Raw genomic sequence first — 10,007 nt, 5'->3', positions numbered from 1 at the left:
CTTCTTCTGTTGACCTCCTAAATTTTATTAGGTTAGAAAAATTATGGGATGATAAAGAGGCATGCACTTGAAAAAGTGGGAAGGGAGAGGTAGAATGGGGGTAAATTATGTCACATAAAAAAGGCAGAAGGAGCTTTTACAATGGAGGAGAAAATGGAGGAGGTAGCAGAAAATGCTTGAACCCTACTCTGATTGGAATGGGCTCAAAATGGAATAACATAGACACTCAGGTTTATAAATCCATCTTAACTTACAGGGAAGTAAGAGTGGAAGGGAGATTAAAAAAGGGAGTTGTTGATAAAAAGTTAGTGAGCATTGAGAAAGACAGTGATCAAGACACTTTTCAGGAGGGACAACATAAAAAAAAGTTGAAAAAAGGATAAACAGGAAAATAGGATGGAGGGAATTACACAGTTATTCATTATAACTGTGATGTTCATGCAAATATACATTCATTCATTCATTTATACACACTTTCTTTTACCTGATTCTAGAGAACTGAGTCAAATTTATAATACAAGTCATTCCCAAGTGACAAATGATCAAAGGATATAGACAGACAGTTTCCAGAAGAAGAAATCAAAACTATCTATAGTTATATAAATGTTTTAAATCTTTATTATTTAGAGGATATACAGATGAAAACTCCTTTGAGGAACCAGCTCACACTTACCCAAAAGGATAATATGGCAAAAAAAAAAAGATGACAAATATGGAGGGGATGTATGAAAATTGGGACACTAATGCACTATTGGTGGAGTTGTGAACTGATCCAACCATTATGTAGAACAATTTGGAACTATGCCTAAAGGTTTGTAAAATGATGGATACCCTTCAACCCAGTAATACTGCATACTTATATGTACAAAATATTTATAGCATCTCTTTTTGTGGTAGCACAGGATTGAAAATTGAAAGGATGCACCTCAATTTGAGGATGGCTGAACAAGTTGTGGTATATGACTATGATGGAATGCTATTGTGGTATAAAACATGATAAGCAGGAAACTTCAGAAAATCCTGGAAAGAATTGCATGAACTGATGCAAAGTGAAATGAGCAGAACCAGTAGAAAAATGTACATAGTAACAGCAATATTGTATGATGATCAACTGTGCAGAACTTAGCTATTCTTAGTAATACACTGATCCAAGAGAATTCTGAAAGATTTGTGATGAAGGCTAAACACTTACTGAGAAAGAACTGATGAAGTCTGGATGCTGATACAAGCAAACTTTGTTTAATCTCTATTTTTCTTGGTTTTTTTAAATTTATTTTTAGCCTGCGTTTTGCTTTGTAATATGGTTGATATGGAAATGTTGTATAACTGAATGTGTATAACCCATGTTAAATTGTTTGTCTTCTTAATGAGGAAAAAGGGCAGAGAGGAAGGAAATTTGGACCTTGAAATTTAAAAAGAATGAATGTTAAAATTTGTTTTTACATGTAATTGAAAAAATATTTTATAGTGAGGGATTAAAAAATAAAATATTTCTTTCTTTTAGAAAGTTAATTTACTTATTCAATGTCATGCCATTCAAACTACCAAAAGTGATTTTAGGGGGCTAAAGAAATAATGACCAAATTTTCTTGAAAGAACAAAAGGTCAAGGGCATATTACAAATAAACCTGAAGGTCTAGTTACCCATAAACCTAAGAAACAACACTAGAGATTTCCCACATGAAAGATATCTTGTATGTAATTGAACATTTATTGTTGTACATGTAAATTACTACATTTTGGGGTAGGTTTTTTTTTAATTTTTCTGTTATGTACTTTATGTTTTGTCTTATATTCATGCAATAGAAATACAATAATTACTTTTCATATGTGCTTCTGCCTGTAATTAAGTTGTAGTTCACATATAGATCTGTTAATAGTATTATTGTTGCACCTAGATAACTATGCTTTATTAGTTTGCCATGCTTATCACTTTTGAATGATTCCTTTGTACTGTGGATTTGCTTGTATTTTTCGGAGGGGCACATGTTATATATTAAAAGTAGTTGGGCAAGATACATTCTCTGTATACATCACTATACAGGTTAAACTTTGTATAATGCCATGTCTACTACATGTACTATTTGTTTCAATTTGTAATTACTTTTAAACATTCATTTAAAAATTATTTCCAAATTCCCCCCCACCTCCAGATCCACTTCTACCAATTATGTATGTGAGATTATTCAAAACATATTGCCACATTGCAAAAAATAAAAATAAATAAAAAGCAACCTCTATCAGTATAAGTCAGTGCCTTGTCTTTAACTTCACCATGATTATATAAGCAGTATGTTTCAAATGAAAATTGAACTCAGGTGTTTCTGGCTATATGGCCCCCAACACTGCTAAATACAATCTGAACTAGATCAAAATGTAATAAAGAAAAGTTTAATAAAATAAAAAATAATACATTAAAAAAAATAACAGGAATGTGAGATTTTCTAAGTTTGAATTCAGCCTGAAAGGTTATACTTCTATTTCAGTTTGACACCATGCTGTCCCTCTAAACTATAGACATGATAAAATGTAGCTATAATTGTAGGTTAAAAAATACTTCTCATCACAATTGTATGTAACTGAGATATGTAATTAATGAGAAATGGAAAGCTAGTTCACTCCAGTGTAAATGTTTGTTTATACTCACTTGAACATTCACACACTCAAAACCATGATATATTTTACTTACAGATGTCATTGTGTAGCTTAGTATTACATGGAAATGATCAGAATTCTGGTCATTGAAAGGAAATCTGACTGTAATTTACATTTAGGTATAGTAGAGTAGTGTTAATAAATAATATTGACTGTTGCCCACAAAGAGATTTTGCTACACTAAGCTGATAGGCCATTTATTACCTGGGAAATATTCATTATTTACTTAAAATATTAGTTTCCAATTAAAATTGAAGATTCTATTAAATCAGTGAAAGAATTTTATCAAGGAAAATCTATACTGTCTGATATTTTAAAATATTATAATTGCTTACCAATTTATATTCATAGTACTTGGTGTCTTTTCTTTCTCATATAGATTCTCCTGGGTTTAGTATTTATTTAAAAAATAAAACAAAAATAATAACAAAAAATTCACCCCATGAATTGTAAAATGAAAAAAAAAATCCAGTGGTAGCTTATATCTAAGGAAAGGAATAGAAATTGGATATCAGGTTTCAATTTTCACTAAATAATCTCTTGTGGAGAAATCCCAAAAGGAAGAAAAAATGTTGGTTTTTTTGGAAATCTTGGATTGGTATCTTTCTCTGATTCTACCATTAGGGAGCTTCATCACTCTAGATAAGATACTTCATCTCCTCTAAATACCATTTTCTTATAAATGAAATGCTGTGTACATGTAGAATGAATAAAACTAGTAATGTGAGAATACTTCCAAAGTTATGAAATACTATATAAATAATATTTGTGATGCTCATTTTTACTGTGATATGAATGGACAGATAATAGTCTTGTCTTCAGAGATCTCTGGAATATCTTATTGATTCTAAATACTATTCAGAAATCTGCCTTAAGGCAGCAATTTTTGAAAATGTTTTCACTGGCAGCCTATGGTGATTATGGTCATCTTGATTTGATCACATAATATTTCTGATCTGGATAACTACAACTAAAACACATTAATATTGTCTCCCTCTACCATAGTTCTACTTCAATGCCTTATTATGGTGTCGAGATGACCCTAGTTTCACCAAGGCTATGACAATTAGCATATAATATTGAGCAGGTTCTATTAAGCTAAAAAGTCTTTAAGTATGAGCCTAACATTGAACATAGATAAAACTAGCAAACTCAAAGTAGCTTATCACTGTTAGACTGACCACTAAGTGATGAACTTTCTTTTGAGCCACAACAATCTGCCTTAGCAAGTGGGGAGCTGCTCCATTGGAATTACAGGTCATTTGAAGTACCGAATAATACAACTGCCATATAATACCATGACACACACACAAATAGTAACGTATTGCATAATTTAGCCAATTGATTTGAGAACCAATATTGAAAATGCAACCTGACAAAATAACTGAATAATTGAAAAAATGATTTGGTCTAACCTACAGTGTCCATAAAGCAATAGTTCTTTTATTGACATAAGCAGCTTCTTTAAATGTTATCTGCACACTCCCTTGGTTCTTGTTAATTGCAGTATAGTTTCCATTAATGAGGTTGAGAGGACTTTGATTTCCCATGTACTCAAACTGACCTCATTAAAGCTCAGTGGCACAGGTCAGTGGTAATGAGCATAGCTAGGAAATCTTAACCACCTGCAGGTTGAGTTTGTCAGTCAATAACATTTATTGAGCACCTACTGTGTAAAGTCGAGTGTACTAGGCAATCAAAAAGGAAATAGAAGGCATGTTAACTACTCTCAAAAGGCAAACTTTTCTGAGAGAAAATGAAAATCCTCTATGAATTATGGGTAAAGAAAATATGATATATTCAGGCTACATGAATGACATGTGTATGTAATATTTATACATGTGTATATATATATGCATGTGCATATGTACACATGCATGTGAGTATACATATATACATGCATGTATGTATGTACATGTATTACCTATATACATGTACACATATGAGTGGGTATGTGGGTGTAGTTGTCTTTTAGTGAGGGGCTTCAAAGATAATGCCCATTCTTCTCTCTTTTGATTCTCTGTGCTAGTTTACTCTAACCATCCAAATTCACACTGGAAGGTTGGAGGTGCTCAAAGATATTGCAACTCTTCTACAACTCAACTCTCTCAGTGTTATTAAGAGGATGCCTCATGAAATGGAATATAGTTTTGCTACACAAAACAGTTGGTACAAAATCAGCTGCGTGTTTCTTATTCACAAAATTGACAATGAACTCCATAAATTTTCTTTTTTAAAAAATATCCATGTATTTTCTTGTTGTACATTTCCATAATTTTACCCAGTATGGCCACCCAGTCTCTTACCAAAGAGCCATTCATTATAACAAGTAATAATTTTAAGACAAACAAGGAGAAAAAATAATAAATATAACTTAATAAATCAAAAAATTCTGAATATATGTACACTATACAACAGTTGTGGAATTGTTACTCTGGCAAATATGTAGGAGTGTGGGTGTCACCTAATAGCTCTTTCTTCTAGTCATGCTTGTAACTGAAAACTTCACTCTCTTTTTAATGGCTATTCTTTCCATTTATGCCATTCTAGTCAATGTATATGTTGTTTTCTTGGTACTGCTTACTTTACACCTGTCCATGCTTCTCTCTGTGTTTGATAGATCTGTCATTTACTACAGCATGGTAGTATTTCATTAAATTTATGTAATACGATTTCTTTAGCCATTTCCCAACTGATAGACATCTACTTTGTTTCCAATATTGTGCTATCCCCCCCAAAAAAGTGCTATTATAAATATTTTGGTATTAACAGGAACTTTCTCCTTATCAATGGCTTCCTTGTGGTATAAACCTGGGTTACAATCTGTGGGTCAAAGGTTATAGATATTTTAATAACTTTGCCTAGTTCTAGATAGATTTTCCAGTGGCTTTATGGTTCACAGCTCCACTAATAACAACTTAGTGTGTCTACCTGCTCTGAATTTTTCCAACATTGACTTTTACTCTCCTTTGTTTTTTTCAATCAGTCATTTTTGTTGTTGTTTTCAGTCATTTTTTCAGTTGTGTCTGACTCTTTGTAACCCCATTAGAGGTTTTCTCGTCAAAGATACTGGAGTGGTATGCAATTTTCTTCTCCTGCATATTTTGCAGATGAGGACCTGAGGCAAGGAGTGACTTACCCAGGGTCACCCAGCTAGTAAGTGTCTGAGGCTAGGTTGAAGTCAGGTCCTTTTGACTCTAAAGTGTCACCTAGCTGCCCAGTCAGTCAGCAAACATTAAGTACCCAGATTCTGTGAGGCAATGTGCTAAGTACTAAGGATACCAGAAGACAGTCCCTGCCCTTAAGGAGTTAATAATCTAATCAAGTCAATGAGCAAAAAACCATGTACATATTGTATATGTGTGTGTGTGTGTGTGTGTGTGTGTGTATGTATGTATGTGTGTGTGTGTGGTTTGAAAAAGCCTTCCTAAAGAAAATGGGAATTTAGTTTGGATTTGAAGGCAACCAGAAAAGCCAGGAAGCAGAGATGAGAAGGGAGAGCACTCGAAGGGAGACAACCAGTGAAAATGTCTAGAACCAAAAGATGGAATGTCCTATTTGTGAAACAGAAAGGAGGTAAGTGTAAGTGGATCACAGATTATATGATGGTGAGTAAAGCATAAGTAAATTGAAAAGGTAAGAGGAGGGAGCTAGGTTGTGAAGGACTATAGACACCAAATAGAGGATTTTGTATTTTATCCTGGAGGCAACAGAGAGTTACTGATGTTTACTGAGCAGGGGAGTGATTTGATTAGACCTAACTTTATGAAAATCATGAATTTTATGTAGTAGAATAGAGAATGTTTTGAAGTGGGGAGAGAATTGAAACAGGTAGACCCACCAGAAGAGTATTACAATAGTCCAGGTGTAAGGTAATGAGGGCCTACACTAGAGTGGTGGCAGTGTCAGACAGAAGAGAGCCTGATTAAGAGATGTTATAAATGTGAAATCCTCAGACCTTGACAACAGAATGGATATAGTGGCTGAGACACAGTGAGGAGTTGAGGATGACAACAAGGTTGTGAACATTAGGGATTAGGAGAAGGTGGTGTCCTCTATAATAATAGGGAAGTATTATTAATGATTTGAACCATTTTTTGAGATGGTCCTTAACAGTTTGAAATTCTTCTTTTGAAAAAAAATTCATATCCTTTAACTACTTATCTATTTATCTATTAGTGAGTAGCTTTTAGTCATATACACACATACATATATGCATATATTATGTGTATATCTATATATATATATTATATATGGACATATATACACATATATTTTATGTATCTATCTATCTATCTATCTATCTATATATACATATGTTTGTGTGTATATATATGTGGATACGTATGTATGTATGTGTATATACACAGACTGCATTGTCTTTTGGGATGTAACTGTATATAGATATGTGTATGTGTGTTGATATATCTACACCTATCATGTAGGTGCATACATATGTAAAATATACATTTATTTCTTGTTTGTAACTCTTAAATGCTAAACTCTTATTGAATAAATTTGATACAAACATTTTTTCAACCCTTCTTTTTTACCCAAAATCCATTATTTTTTATGGAAAAGTTTTTCACTTTCATGTAATCAAAATGATCTATTTTACCTTATGTAGTTGCCTGTCTCCCATATTTGGTTAAGAACAAATCCCTTATGCATAACTCTAAGAGACAGATGATCTGCTGTTCTAATTTTTTATATTTTGATCTTTAATTTCATATATCAATTCAATTAATAAACACTTATTAAGATCCTATTATGTGCGAGACACTGTGCTAAGAGCTGGGTATACAAAAAGAGACAAAGATAGTCCCTGACCTCAATTAGAATATATTGTGTAATGTGATGTAAAGTGTTGCTGTACATCTAATTTATACTACTCTATGTTCCATTTTTTTTCCCAGCAGGTTTTATCCAATAGGGAACTATTGCCTGAATAAGTTATGTTTTCTTGTTGTTGCTGTTGCTGTTGTTTTAAAGACTGTTTTATTGAGTTCCAGTATATCTGATTCTCCCGTATCTAGTCTGTTTCATTGATCTATCTTTCCATTTTTTAACCATAATAAATGGTTCTGATGACTGTTGCTTTATAATATTGGGCTCTTCCCTTTTCTTCCCTGCCTCTTAAATAAGATTTTGTAGAGTTTTTATTTTTCCAAGTGAATATTGTGAAAATTTTATCAAATACCTTAAAGTATTATTTCCAAAATTTGATTGATATGGCATTAAACCTTTAATTAACTACAGTAGTTTTGTTATTTTTAGTGTATGATTACAGCCCAGCAATAGGCACTTAATATTCCTTCAGCTGTTTAAATTGTTCATTATTTTAAAAAAGCACTTTGTAATGTAATCTGAGTATTCTTAATGCTTTGATAGGTTGATTCCCAAACATTTTGTGTATTTTGTGGTTATATGGAATGAGATTTCCCTTCTATTTCCATTCTATATAGATTTTATTTTAATTTATCACATCCTACATATTTTTATGATATACACAAGTATAATATATCATGAATGATTATAGACATATATTGTCATGTGTATTATATATCATACATTATCACATACTTTATCATTACATACAAATATTATTGATTTTTGTATTTATTTTGAAGCCTGCTTTACTGAAACTATAACTTGTCTTAGTACCTTTGCTGATTCCCTATGATTTTCCGAGTAAACTATCACATCATCAAGAAAAAGAGGTAATTTTATTTCCTCTTTGGTAATATATCTTTATTTTCTGTCTCATATTATTGCTATTGGTAGTTTTTTTTCAGAACTATATCTATTAATAGAGAGAATAATGAACATCATTACTTCACTTCTGTATTTATTGCATTTACTAATCCTTAATCAGAAATGTTTACTAAACATGAGGTAGCATATTTTTTTCATCACCTTCATGTCATTCAGGGACAGCTTCTATGATAATTCACCAAAAAGTAATAGGTGTCAGTCTCATAGATAACAACTTCAAAATAATCATATCATTCAGATACACATTAGATATGTAAAATGTCCTATTGGCCCTCTTCAGTCTGAATGAGTGGCTTTTCTCTGTGGGTGACTTTCTTAGTGTTTCTCTCAGAAATGCATTACCTTGTTTTTGCCCCTTTCTATTAATGAGTGTCCATACCAGAAAAATATAGCACCTTAAATTAATATCTATTCATTTTTTTGGGATTAAACCATTGGCTAATGTGATCACCCAGGGAATTCACAAATTATGTTTTTTGTTTTGTTTTATTTTATTACATTTCCAAAGATATTCCTTAATAATATCCAGTTACTACCTGCATCAGTAAAAGCAAATCAGTTAATCATTCTAAGCTTAAGTTTCTTCATCTGTGAAATGAGGATGATACCTTCATTATCTACCTAATGAGTAATTAGTTCTCAACTGGGATAAGTGCTTTGTAAACTTTGAAATGTCTTATAAGAGGCAATCATTATTATTACAATTTATATTTGGATTTTAATAAATGAAACAAAATAAATATCTTAAATATAATTGACTTGGCTTACAACTTTTGCAGCAATTTACAAACTGAAGGTGGAAATATAATTCTTTAACAGCCCCATCAGGAAAAAAAATCTATTATAAAATTAAGTTATTAGACTATGTTATACTTATTTAATGAATAAAATCATGTACTTTTCATATTATCTTCAATATAGAAAATAAATAAATATTTAAGCTCCCATCCAAAAAGCATTTATTAAGCACCTAATATGTACCACTCACTATATTAACTGCTGAGGATACAGAAGTAACAAAAATAGTCCATCTTCAAGGGTCTTAAATTTTTTTTTGGAAGATACTAAACAGATAGACAAATCAATAGAAAGTCAATAGAAAGCAATAAAAGGAATTTCAAGAAGGAAAGTGTATTGGGTGAGTAGGAATGCTAAGGAAAGTTTTCATGCAGGCATTAGTACTTAAACTGAGGTCTTGTGGGCCTTATATAATTTTGCCTAGGAAATACTATAAAACAATTAGTATCCCTGTAAACTGAAACAAAGCAATAACAAAGCATTACAATCAATCACTCAATAAATAAACATTTGTTAAATACTTCTTGGCTTCTAAGTTGAATGACATTTTTTTTCTGCTCTTATTCCTTTCCTAGATTTAAATATTACAAGGATAGTGGTGATTGTATTTGAATATATGTGTAAATATGAGTGTGTTCATTTTTACATGTATATATACACGTACTATACATATGTATGTATGTAAGTATACACACACATATATTATGGTATATTCTAGATATAATGTATAATGTATATATTCTAGTCTTTGTGCCTGTGATAATAGAATAAAAAGTTAA

Source organism: Phascolarctos cinereus, unplaced genomic scaffold, assembly GCF_003287225.1.
Source record: "Phascolarctos cinereus isolate Bilbo 61053 unplaced genomic scaffold, phaCin_HiC Scaffold_4;HRSCAF=312, whole genome shotgun sequence".
Lineage (NCBI taxonomy): Eukaryota > Metazoa > Chordata > Mammalia > Diprotodontia > Phascolarctidae > Phascolarctos > Phascolarctos cinereus.
The sequence above is the reverse complement of the archived record's forward strand: the minus strand, read 5'-3'. Positions refer to the sequence as shown.